The 13743-nt window shown below is 46.7% G+C and overlaps 1 protein-coding gene across 5 annotated transcripts in view; it reads left to right on the top strand.

The window, feature by feature from the left end:
• LOC137361316 (NACHT, LRR and PYD domains-containing protein 3-like) overlaps positions 1 to 13743 on the top strand; it is a 95385-nt gene that overhangs the window by 8467 nt on the left and 73175 nt on the right. For 4 of the 5 annotated variants that reach the window (XM_068026212.1, XM_068026214.1, XM_068026206.1 and 1 more), the window contains exon 3: positions 4859 to 5024. The gene's annotated coding sequence lies outside the window, so the exon portion shown is untranslated. Of the gene's footprint in view, positions 1 to 4031; positions 4116 to 4858; positions 5025 to 13743 lie in introns of all 5 variants that reach the window. The other variant, XM_068026207.1, reaches the window with a different exon arrangement.

Below are 13743 nucleotides of genomic sequence, written 5' to 3'. Positions count from 1 at the left end.
GTGTGCCCCAACCTCAAAGCACTGAACCCAGTGAGATGCCCAGCGCACCCCAGCTCCGGGAGACCGAGAGCAGCGAAGCATCCAGTGCACTACAGCTCCGGGAAGCCAGGAGCAGTAATGTTCTCAAGGAGGAACAGAGGGGAAAGACACCAGCAGTAGAGGACAGTCCAAACCTCGCTGCCTGCAAGAGCCCCCCCGCTTCCCCCCGATGTCACCCCAGCAGAACAAACCCCTGTGAGTGACCAGGAGTATTTTCTGAGCCCAACGCATCTGCAACAGCTTCTGCACACTATGGCTATGCAGGAACATACCCAAGGACTGGGACTAGTAAGGATACCTGGTATGGTAAACAACATCCAGTTTTAAATGTGTATAAAGATTATTTCCATTAACATGCGTAGCGTTAAATCCACCACGCGATGTGTTTCGACCTTGGGTTACCTTGCCAAGATCAAAGCCAACCTACTGTTTCTGCAGAAGTATGGAATTCCACACCTCAGCACCTACAGGCAATGGTCACAATGGTGATCCCACGGGCCATCAATCTGATCAGAGGGAAATGATTCCCGTTCCTCCGGCCTGGGTATTCAGCTGCAGGGAGGCAACTTCACCATCTCAGAAGTTAAGGAGGTGGTGGGTGGTCACCACCTCATAGCAGACGTAATGTACAACAGTGCTCCACTCCGGTTAATTAACGTGTACGCCCCGGTTCAATGCAGCGAGTGGCTGACCGTCCTCCAGCAGCTCCCACTGCTGCTTGCGACATCCAGGCCGGTCATTCTAGGTGGTGACTTCAACCGCATCATTAACACAGCTGGACAATCCGGCAGTGACGACAGCAAACTGGACACGACAGAAGCAACGACTTACCGGTTGAGTTGTATTCGGCTCTGTGGGACTGGATCGGCCCAGACCTGCTGGAAGTGTACAAGAGTATGCTTCTGGCCAGCAGCATGTCAGAATCCATGAGGAAAGGCATCATCACCCTCACCTACAAGCGGAAGGGGGAGAGGGCAGAAATCAGAAATTGGCAGCCCATCTCACTGCTTAATGTAGACTACAAGATTCTGTCCAAAGTCATCGTCAGTCGGGTCAGGAGTTGGTGATTCACCCTGACCAGACCTGTACTGTACCCGGCAGGAAGATCGCTGATAGCCTCAGTGATTGCCTATATACGGGATAGTGGGGTGGACACCTGCCTCATCAGCTTAGACCAGGAGAAGGCTTTTGACAAGATATCACAGACATACATGATGGACGTGCTCTCCAAAATGGGGTTTGAGGAGGGAATCCACAATTGGATAAAACTGCTCTACACAAACATCAGTAACACAGTCTCAATCAATGGGTGGGAATCAGGAAGTTTCCCAATCCAATCTGGATTCAGACAGGGCTGTCCTTTCTCTCCTGTCTTGTTTGTTTGCTATATTGAACCTTTTGTTGAGTCCAGTAGGAAGGATGCGGGCATAAGAGGGGTGACAGTCCCAGGCAGCGGAGGCACTCGGGTCAAAGCCTCCCTGTACATGGAAGACATCACTGTCTTCTGCTAGGATCTGCCTTCTGTTCACTGGCAGATGAGCATCTGTGACCAGTTTGAACGGGCCTCGGGAGACAAAGTAAATCACGGCAAGAGCGAGGCCATGTTCTTTGGGAACTGGGCCGACCGATTCTTTGTCCCCTTCACCGTCAGCTCAGACTACCTGGAGATGCTGGGGATATGGTTTTGGAGGGGCCGGGGCGTGCACCAAAACCTGGAGGGAGCGAGTAGCCAGGGTACACCATAAACTGAGCATGTGGGAGCAGCGTTCTCTCTCCATTGTGAGTAAGAACCCTGTCATCAGGTGCGAGGCGCTCACATTGTTGCTGTATGTGGCCCAGGTCTGGCTCATACCCCATTCCTGCGCTATGGCGGTCACCCGAGCCATCTGCCGCTTTATCTGACGATCCAAACTGGACCATGTTTGGAGGGACACAATGTTCAAACTTCTGGATAAAGGAGGAAAAAATCTACCCAATGTCACCCTCATCCTGATGACCACCTTTGTGTACGGCTGCATCAAGCTGTCCGTGGAGCCCCAATACACATAAGCCAAGTGTCACTACGTGCTAAGGTTCTATCTGTCCCCGGTGTGGAGAAGGATGGGTCTGCTCACATTGCTGCAGAACGTTCCATCCAGTTGGACCATGCAGTACCACCTATCCTTTGTGGGAAAGTTTGTGCAGAAAAACACCTTTGACCACCAATCCATCAGGCAGTGGTCTGCACGGAATGTCCTCAAGGCCCTGCGGGAAAAGGAGATGGTGGATCCTGTCGGATGGTTCCCCGAGCAGACTGCCCAAGTCATTTGGCAGAACACCTCATCACCAGAACTTTCAAACAAGCACCAAGACATAGCCTGTGGTGGGGAAGAGTCTGTTGCCCACTTCCTTTTGGAATGTGTCTTTGCAAAGCAGGTGTGGAAAGAGATGCAGTAGTTTTTGTCGAGGTTCATCCCGAGCAGCTCTGTAACATAGGAGTCTGTGCTCTACGGGCTGTTCCCGGGGACGCACACCAAGATAAACATCAACTGCTGCTGGAGGACCATCAATTCAGTGAAAGACGCTCTTTTGTCTGCCTGAAACCTGCTGGTCTTCCAGTGCAAAGAGTTGTCCAAGAATGAGTGTTGCAGACTGGCACATTCCAAGGTCCAGGACTCGGTGCTGAGGGACGCACTAAAGCTTGGGGCAGCTGCCACAAAGGCTAAGTGGGGAAAGACCACTGAGTAAGGTCCTCCCACCATAGTGAACTGAGGGGATGGAACCATGGAAAACCCCTCGGGCTGTATACACCAAAATGTTTTTTACTATGTAATACATTGCATTTAAAATGGAGTGGCAAGGATTGTGAGGCTTTTAATGTTTTTCCATAGCGAAGAAATCTGATCTCTATTGTACTTACCTGAAATGTGAAATTTGAACTTTTTTTAAATGTATTTTTGCAAATTTTTATGAATAATGTATATTTTAGGAAAAAAATGAGAAACGGGTCAACCTCCATCATCCCTTTTCCCGTTGACTCTTCCCCCGCTCCATTATCTCTTTACCCATTGACTCTCCCCGCTCCATCATCTGTTTGCCCATTGACTCTCCCCCCGCTCCATCATCTCTCTTCCCATTGACTCTCTCCCCCCCCCCCCCGCTCCATCATCTCTCTTCCCATTGACTCTCCCCCCCCCGCTCCATCATCTTTCTTCCCATTGACTCTCCCCCCGCTCCATCATCTCCTTTCCCATTGACTCTCCCCCCGCTCCATCATCTCCTTTCCCATTGACTCTCCCCCCGCTCCATCATCTCCTTTCCCATTGACTCTCCCCCCGCTCCATCATCTCTCTTCCCATTGACTCTCCCCCCGCTCCATCATCTCTCTTCCCATTGACTCTCCCCCCGCTCCATCATCTCTCTTCCCATTGACTCTCCCCCCGCTCCATCATCTCTCTTCCCATTGACTCTCCCCCCGCTCCATCATCTCTCTTCCCATTGACTCTCCCCCCGCTCCATCATCTCTCTTCCCATTGACTCCCTCCCCTCCCGCTCCATCATCTCTTTTCCCATTGACTCCCCCCCCCCCGCTCCATCATCTCTTTTCCCATTGACTCCCCCCGCCCCCGCTCCATCATCTCTTTTCCCATTGACTCTCCCCCCCGCTCCATCATCTCTTTTCCCATTGACTGTTCCCCCGCTCCATCATCTCTTTTCCCATTGACTCTCCCCCCGCTCCATCATCTCTCTTCCCATTGACTGTTTCCCCCCGCTCCATCATCTCTCTTCCCATTGACTCTCCCCCCGCTCCATCATCCCTTTTCCCATTGATTCTCCCCCACCCCCACTTCTTGTCAGTTATTCTGTGACCCTGTCCTATCAACACCTTCCCTTTTGTTATCTATTGCCCCACCCCCACTTTATTTGCTTAAAAACTATTACATTTCTAACTTTTGCCAGTTCTGATGAAATGTCACAGACCTGAAACTTTAACTTTGCTTCTCTCTCCACAGATGCTGCCAGACCTGCTGAGTATTTCCAGCACTTTTTGGTTTTATTCTCAATGGTGGGTGGCGCACACTGGACTCTGAGTGACGGTGAGGAACAGTTGCAGCTCCAACAGCGTAAAGTATTAATATCGAGTAAAATAACATCAATACAGAGTGATTTGGCATTCACATAGTGTTAAGACAGGGTTTGGTCTGGTTTCATTAATCTGCAGTTCGTAGAGAAGATGGAGAATTTCCGGCTCCACTGATGGGATCAGACAGTCCGTAACCCGGGGAGGATGGACCCAGTGAGATCAGACAGTGTGTAACCCGGGGAGGATGGACCCAGTGAGATCAGACAGTGTGTAACCTGGGGAGGATGGACCCAGTGAGATCAGACAGTGTGTAACCCGGGGAGGATGGACCCAGTGAGATCAGACAGTGTGTAACCCGGGGAGGATGGACCCAGTGAGATCAGACAGTGTGTAACCCGGGGAGGATGGACCCAGTGAGATCAGACAGTGTGTAACCTGGGGAGGATGGACCCAGTGAGATCAGACAGTGTGTAACCCGGGGAGGATGGACCCAGTGTGATCAGACAGTCCGTAACCCGGGGATGATGGACCCAGTGTGATCAGACAGTGTGTAACCTAGGGAGGATGGACCCAGTGAGATCAGACTGTGTGTAAGCCAACGAGGGTTGTTTAAAATGCCGAATGGATACAGCACATTTCTGCCCCCAAGCTCTGACATTTTGCTTGAAAGTCCACGAGACAGTGTTCGGAATTGAGCACATTGGCTTTTTACTTCAGACCCTCAATGTTGTTCTCATTCTGTTTTGTTATAATTAGATCTGCTGGTGAATGATGGAGTGATGAGAAAGGTCCACAGCTGGAAGTAAACAGGGATTGTAGACTGAGGAACAACAGCAGGTGAACCAGCTCAGGATTGTGAGGGCACCAACCAGAGAGAGCCCTTCCCATTCAAAGAGCTGTCATAGATCGACTGAGGAGAAAGGTAAGGGAAAGTCCCATTTACTCTGAGAAACACTGGTCCTGTAAACAGTACACAAAGCTAATGAGGTAAGGCAGGAAATGTTCAGAGTCCTCTCCAGTCGTTGTGGAGATGAAGTCCCACCTTCACTTTGAGGATACTTTCCTTCATGTTGTGTGGAACTACCGGAGTGCTAAATGGGATAGATTTCGAACAGATCTAGCAATGCAAAACTGGGCATCCATGAGGCGCTGTGGGCCATCAGCAGCTGCAGAACTGTTTCTTTGGGCCTCCTTATCTCGAGAGACAATGGATACGCGCCTGGAGGTGGTCAGTGGTTTGTGAAGCAGCGCCTGGAGTGGCTATAAAGGCCAATTCTGGAGTGACAGGCTCTTCCACAGGTGCTGCAGAGAAATTTGTTTGTTGGGGCTGTTGCACAGTTGGCTCTCCCCTTGCGCCTCTGTCTTTTTTCCTGCCAACTACTAAGTCTCTTCGACTCGCCACAATTTAGCCCTGTCTTTATGGCTGCCCGCCAGCTCTGGCGAATGCTGGCAACTGACTCCCACGACTTGTGATCAATGTCACACGATTTCATGTCACGTTTGCAGACGTCTTTATAACGGAGACATGGACGGCCGGTGGGTCTGATACCAGTGGCGAGCTCGCTGTACAATGTGTCTTTGGGGATCCTGCCATCTTCCATGCGGCTCACATGGCCAAGCCATCTCAAGCGCCGCTGACTCAGTAGTGTGTATAAGCTGGGGGTGTTGGCCGCTTCAAGGACTTCTGTGTTGGAGATATAGTCCTGCCACCTGATGCCAAGTATTCTCCGAAGGCAGCGAAGATGGAATGAATTGAGACGTCGCTCTTGGCTGGCATACGTTGTCCAGGCCTCGCTGCCGTAGAGCAAGGTACTGAGGACACAGGCCTGATACACTCGGACTTTTGTGTTCCGTGTCAGTGCGCCATTTTCCCACACTCTCTTGGCCAGTCTGGACATAGCAGTGGAAGCCTTACCCATGCGCTTGTTGATTTCTGCATCTAGAGACAGGTTACTGGTGATAGTTGAGCCTAGGTAGGTGAACTCTTGAACCACTTCCAGAGCGTGGTCGCCAATATTGATGGATGGAGCATTTCTGACATCCTGCCCCATGATGTTCGTTTTCTTGAGGCTGATGGTTAGGCCAAATTCATTGCAGGCAGACGCAAACCTGTCGATGAGACTCTGCAGGCATTCTTCAGTGTGAGATGTTAAAGCAGCATCGTCAGCAAAGAGGAGTTCTCTGATGAGGACTTTCCGTACTTTGGACTTCGCTCTTAGACGGGCAAGGTTGAACAACCTGCCCCCTGATCTTGTGTGGAGGAAAATTCCTTCTTCAGAGGATTTGAACGCATGTGAAAGCAGCAGGGAGAAGAAAATCCCAAAAAGTGTGGGTGCGAGAACACAGCCCTGTTTCACACCACTCAGGATAGGAAAGGGCTCTGATGAGGAGCCACCATGTTGAATTGTGCCTTTCATATTGTCATGGAATGAGGTGATGATACTTAGTAGCTTTGGTGGACATCCGATCTTTTCTAGTAGTCTGAAGAGACCACGTCTGCTGACGAGGTTAAAGGCTTTGGTGAGATCAATGAAAGCACTGTACTCAACCGCAATCTGTAACCTCATGGCCCAACATATCCCCCACTCTATCATTACCTTCAAGCCAGGAGACCAACCCTGGTTCAATGAAGAGTGCAGGAGGGCATGCCAGGAGCAGCATCAGGTATACCTCAAAATGACGTGTCAACCTGGTGAAGCTACAAAACAGAACAATCTGTGTGCCAAACTGCGTAAGCAGCATGCGATAGACAGAGCTAAGCGATCCCATAACCAACGGATCCGATCTAAGCTCTGCAGTCCTGCCACATCCAGCCTTGAATGGTGGTGGACAATTAAACAACTAAGTGGAGAAGGTGGCTCCACAAATATCCCCATCCTCAATGATGGGGGAGCCCAACACATCAGTACAAAAGATAAGGCTGAAGCATTTGCAACAATCTTCAGCCAGAAATGCCAAGTTGATGATCCATCTCAGCCTCCTTCTGAAGTCCCCAGCATCACAGATGCCAGACATCAACCAATTCGATTCACTCCACGTGGTATCAAGAAATGACTGAAGGCACTGGATACTGCAAAGGCTATGGGCCGTGACAATATTCCAGCAATAGTACTGAAGATCTGTGCTCCAGAACTTGCCGCGCCCCGAGCCAAGCTGTTCCAGTGCAGCTCCAACATTGGCATCTACCCTGCAATGTGGAAATTTGCTCAGATATGTCCTGTACACAAAAAGCAGGACAAATCCAACCTGGCCATTTACCGCCCCATCAGCCTACTCTCGAGCATCAATAAAGTGATGGAAGATGTCATCAACAGTGTCATCTAGCGGCACTTGCTGAGCAATAACCTGCTCAGTGACGCTCAGTTTGGGTTCCACCAGGGCCACTCAGCTCCTGACCTCATTACAGCCTTGGTTCAAACATCAACAAAAGAGCTGAACACAAGAGGTGAGGTGAGAGTGACTGCCCTTGACATCAAGGCAGCATTTGACCGAGTATGGCATCAAGGAGCCCGAGCAAAACTGAAGTCAATGGGAATCGGGGAAAACCCTCTGCTGGCTGGAGTCATACTTAGCGCAAAGGAAGATGGTTGTGGTTGTTGGAGGTTAATCATCTGAGCTCCAGGACATCACTGCAGGAGTACCTCAGCGTAGTGTCCTAGGCCCAACTATCTTCAGTTGCTTCATCAATGACCTTCCTTCAATCATAAGGTCAGAAGTGGGGATGTTCGCTGATGATTGCACAACGTACAGCACCATTCGTGACTCCTCAAATACTGAAGCAGTCCGTGTAGAAATGCAGCAACACCTGGACAATATCCAGGCTTGGGCTGATAAGTGGCAAGTAACATTCGCGCCACACAAGTGCCAGGCAATGACCATCTCTAACGAGAGAATGTAACCATCTCACCTTGACCTTCAATGGCATTACCATCGCTGAATCCCCCACTATTAACATCCAAGGGGCTACCATTGACCAGAAACTGAACTGGAGTAGCCATATAAATACCGTGGCTGCAAGAGCAGGTCAGAGGCTAGGAATCCTGCGGCGAGTAACTCACCTCCTGACTCCCCAAAGTCAGTCCATCATCTACAAGGCACAAGTCAGGAGTGTGATGGAATACTTTCCACTTGCCTGGATGGGTGCAGCTCCAGCAACACTCAAGAAGCTCGACACCATCCAGGACAAAGCAGCCCGCTTGATTGGCACCCCATCTACAAACATTCACTCCCTCCACCACTGACGCACAATGGCAGCAGTGTGTACCATCTACAAGATGCACTGCAACAATGCACCAAGGCTCATTAGACAGCACCTTCAAAACCCACGACCTCTACCAACTAGAAGGACCAGGGCAGCAAATGCATGGGAACACCACCACCTGCAAGTTCCCCTCCAAGTCACACACCATCCTGACTTGAAACTATATCGCCATTCCTTCACTGTCGCTGGGTCAATATCCAGGAACTCCCTTCCTAACAGCACTGTGGGTTTACCTACCCCACATGGACTGCAGCAGTTCAAGAAGGCAGCTCACCACCACCTTCTCAAGGGCAATTGGAGATGGGCAATAAATGCTGGCCTGGCCAGCGCCGCCCACATCCCATGAATGAATTTTTAAAAAACCTGCTTTTAGCAGAACTTAAAAATGCACCATGTTTCGGCGCTTTAAACACTTCCTGGAGTTTCACAAAATGTTTGTCCAAATTTGGTATTTTGGATGTATGGCAAGCCTGATTATATTTTGCAATCAAATTAGTATTTTAGCAGAAATTTAAATGGTCACTGATGTTAGGACCAGGTGAGAAAGGTGTCTAGGGGTCTTTTGCTGTCTTCACCTGGTCTTATTGTCACAGGGATTAATTTTAAACACACTTTGTTTTGTGTTTCCCCCTTTGGTGAATCCTTGTTCGCAGCTTTCCAATTGTAAGGCAAAGAAATGACCACACCAGGTTTTCTTGGGTTTAAAGAAGAAAAGTGAAATGTATTAAACCTTAAACTTAGACTCTAATACAGTTAATGCCTATGGATATACCACGCACCTATACTAGCATGCACATGTGATACACACATGCAAATAGTGACAGAAAAGAGCAGAAGAAAAATAAAATGGAGAGGTTTGAGGCACTCTCTGAAGAGGTTTTTGTTTACTGTGCTTCGAGCTTGCTGTAGGGTGCTCAATTGTAGGTAATCTTGCTTTTCATTGGGGCCCAGTATTCCTCTTAAACCTTGTTCACTGTAGAAGACCTTTCTCCCTTGGGGTTCATGTGTCTTCAAAGGTTTCCAAAGCTGGTGAGAGTGAGATGAGAGCAGACAGGAGAGAGGTCTTTTCCAGTCCAGGAACTGTCTGAGTTCAAATTCCTTGTTGGAAGTTCAAATTCAAAAAACTCCAAGTCAGTTAATCATGTGACCAAACTGGTCCGACCACATCTGTTTATATATTCGGCCATCTTAGCAGTTAACCTGGAATGCTAGCCTTCCCACCTTCAACGTCCAGTAATCAAAGTCCATTGTGGATTAAATTGGAGCAGGGAATATCCCCTTTGTCCTTTGAAGTCCTGTCTGTTGATATGCTAATGTCTCTCTGCAGCCAAAGTTTCCAATTGTTTTTAAAGCAAGTTCTTTCTTCACCAACAGTCCAAAATCAATGTTCATGTGGCAAATTTAATTGGCCTCATTCTTGGCAGGTGGGGGGCTTGCCTGACACTGTAAATAGTTACAGATTTAGATAGTTTAAGATGAGCAGATTTTGAGTGGATTTGCTCCATTTCATGGAATATTATCAAATGTTTACAGAACAAAAGGAGGCCGTTCGGCCCATTGTGTCTGTGCTGGCTTTCTCAAGGAGCAATTCACCTCGTGCTATTCCCCCGGCTTCTCCCTGTAGCTCTGAACATTTTTTTCAGATACTAATCCAATTCCCTTTTGAATACCTCAATTGAAGCTGCCTCCACCACACCAGAGTGAACTATATTCAGTCACCAGTTAAATGCTTCAGTTCTCCGTGTCAGCTTAAAATTGGTGGCAGGAGAAACATAGATTCCCGATGAAGGGCAAAATAGAAAAACGTAGAGAAAGCAAAAATATATCAATGAATATTTAGCATGGATTTCAAAAGGGGAAAACTTGCTTAACCAACCTAATTGAATTTTTTGAAGAGGTATGAGAGAATAGACAAGAGTTGAGCAGTAGATGTAATTCAACTAAATGTTCAAAAAGCTTTCATTAAAAGTACCACATAATAGACTAATGAGTAAGTTCAGAGCATGCAGAGTCTGAGACCTAACTCGCTGGCTTCAAGACAGAGAGCAGAGAGTAGGGTTGTTCAGAGTGGCAGAAGTTGGAAAGTGAGTCCCCAGAAGGATCAGTGCTGGGACTGCTGTTCACAATTTACATGAGAACTGAAGAAATCTGAGTAGGAGTAGGCCATACCACCCTTGACCTGCTCATCCAGTCAATAAGATCATGGCTGATCTGAACTTGGCCTCAACTCCTGCTTGTTCCCCATAAACCCTCGACTCCCCTGCAGCTCAAAAATATGTCCATTTCAGTCTTAAATATATTCAGTGACTCAGCCCAGTTTATATTAACGATTTACACTTTCGGATTAAAACAATTTCTAAATTTGCATATCACACTAAAATGGGAGAATAGTCAATATTGAGGACTGCAACACATTACAATAAGACATGAACAAACTGGCAGAATCAGCAAATAATTGGCAAATAAATTTCAAACCAGTATGTGTTACTACACTTTGCTAAGAAATATAAGGTGGTTGCTGGTTACTTGGAAATTCATGAATCTGAATGGGATAGAGGAGAAAAGGGATCTGGCGGTACAGAATCACAGAACTGTTACAGCACAGAAGGAGCCATTCAGCTCGTCCTGCCTGTGCTGGCTCTCAATTGAACCTGCCTCCACTACGGTCTCACCAGTGCATTCCAGATCCTAACCACTCGCTATGTGAAAAAGTTTTTCCTCATGTCGCCATTGCTTCTTTTGCCAATTACCTTAAATCTGTGCCCTCTTGTTCTCGATCGTTCCACCAATGGGAACAGTTTTTCTCTACCTACTGTGTCCAGACCCCTCATGATTTTGAACATCTCTATCAAATCTCCTCTCAACTTTTTCACTAAGGAAAACAGTCTCAACTTTCATCATCTATCCTCGTAACTGAGGTTCCTCATTAGTGGAACCATTCGCATGAATCTTTTCTGCACTCTGTGTCTAACATCCTCACATCTTTCCTAAAGTGTGGCACTCAGACTGGACACAGTACTCTAGTTGAGGCCGAACTAGTGTTCTATAACATAGCTTCCTTGCTCTTGTACTCTACGTCCCTATCAATACAGCCAAGGATGCTGTATGTGCGATTAACTGCTCTCGCAACCTGTCCTTCCACCTTCAATAAATAATGCACATTCATTGCTTCTGCACCCCCTTTAGAATTGTACCGTTTATATTGTCTCTCCACATTGTTATGACCAAGGTGGGAATAATGCCCTGTTAATTCAGTCCCACAACTCCACAGGTCATAGCATATTAGTAAAGTTTCCCATCCACTGGAAAATAGCCAAATGAAACACTCTATTGGTCCCTCAGAATAAAGCACAGCAAATCGGGTTTCTTTAAACAACAACAAAGTTAACTATTTATTAATAAACTAAGTCTTAAACAATAATGAGATAACTATATGTGAAAGGATTCTTTTCAAACGTCTTATTCTTCCGAACCCTCATGCACACACACATACGTTCAAAAAAAATAGTTAACTGGGAGTAAAGGATGTTTTAGTTTACAACTGTTTCTTGGGCATAATAAAATAATTAGGTTGTCATGTTCTGGTAGGATATTTCTCGGTGGGTGCTTATCTCTTTTGAAAGTCATGATTGAATCTATCTCCACCACATGTTTCAGACCGTGTGTTCCAGATCATAACCACTTGCTGTGTAAAAATGTTTTTCCTCATGCTGCCTTTTGTCCTTTTGCCATTCACCTTAAATTTGTGTCCTCTCCTTAAATACGGAAGCTAAAACTGTACCAAAACTCTAGGTGTGATCTCACCAGTACCCTGTACATTTGCAGCGAGACTTTCACACTTTTATATTCCATCCCCCTTGCAATAAATGCCAACATTCTATTTGCCTTCCAAATTACCTGCTGTACCTGCAAGCTCGCTTTTTGTGGTTCACATCAAGGAAGCCCAGATCCATCTGTACTGCAGTACTTTGCAGTCTCTCTCCATTTATATAATATTCTGCTTTTCTATTCTTCCCACCAAAATGGACAATCTCACATTTTCCCACATTATACTCCAATCTGTCAAATGTTTGCCCACTCACTCAACCTATCTATATCTCTTTGAAGACTGTGTCCTCTCATAACTTGCTTTCCGCCCTCTCTTTGTATCTTCAGTAAATTTGGCTAAAATAAATTTGGTCCCTTCATCTAAGTCAGTTTTCTGTTTCATGAGATGTGGGTGTCACTGACAAGGCCAGCATTTGTTGCCCATCCCTAATTGCCCTTGACAACTGAATGACTTGCGAGGCTATTTCAGAAGGCAGTTAAGAGTCAGCCACATTGCTGTGGTCTGGAGTCACATGTAGGCCAGATCTGGTAAGGATGGCAGATTTGCTTCCCTAAAGGGCATTAGTGAACCAGATGGGGTTTTACAATAATTGATGATAGTTTCATGGCACCATTACTGAGACTAGCTTTCAATTCAAGATTTTTTATTAATTGATTGCATTTAAATTCTGCCAGATGCCATGGTGGGATTTGAACCCCTGTCTCCAAGGCATTAGCCTGGACCTCTGGATAATTAGTCCAGTGTGTCAGAGCAGTTTTTCAAAAAAATTAAGTGGACTCTGTGTGCCTTTAAGACTGAAATAAGTTTTAATCTCTGGGAACGGTGTGTGCGAGGCTAAACAACAGCAAGGGAGATGCAGTCACATGTCATATTGTATCAGTTTGCCTGTGCATAAGAACTGGCTACGAATTGGTTTGATCTGGCAGACCAGCAAAGCGTGCTCTCCCTGAAGGAAGGATTTGTCTCCCCTCTCAGCAGAAAATCTACACTGGCCTACAGGCTGTGTTTTGCCTAAAGAGGAAACAACGCTTGGAAAGGAATCTTGCATTATTGGACGCAGCAAATTCCTTTTTACTCTCGTCTCCAAGAAGTCTCTGCCTCAGGAATGACTTTCTTTTGTGTTTCTGGGAATCCAGAAACTCAGTGAAGTTTCTACTGATAGACTGTCAATTCAAAATCTAAATAGACCTGTTGTTATACTCCGTGTTGAAAGATCTGTGTGACGCCTACTGCATCCAAAGTGCCTTGAAAGCCTATCCATTCCATACTCCTCTTCAACTCACTTGGAGAGTTCGAGTGGATCTGAATATTCGACTCTGGGACACTTCACTGATCTGAGAAAGTGACCAACCAGGACTAACAACCCAGCTGTTTTATTATTCCTAAGAAACAGCTTGAATTTAAAACATTATTTTAGAACCAGTTAACCGTTGGTATGTAATGTATGTATGTGTGCATGAGGATGAGGAGGAATAAGAAGTTATAAAGCCTTTTCAGACATTGATTTATCTCAGTATTGTCTCAATTTAGTTTATTAATAAATAGTTAATT

The sequence above is a fragment of the Heterodontus francisci genome, unplaced genomic scaffold (genome assembly GCF_036365525.1).
Source record: "Heterodontus francisci isolate sHetFra1 unplaced genomic scaffold, sHetFra1.hap1 HAP1_SCAFFOLD_506, whole genome shotgun sequence".
NCBI classification, from domain to species: Eukaryota; Metazoa; Chordata; class Chondrichthyes; order Heterodontiformes; family Heterodontidae; genus Heterodontus; species Heterodontus francisci.
This window is presented reverse-complemented; position numbering and strand designations above follow the sequence as displayed.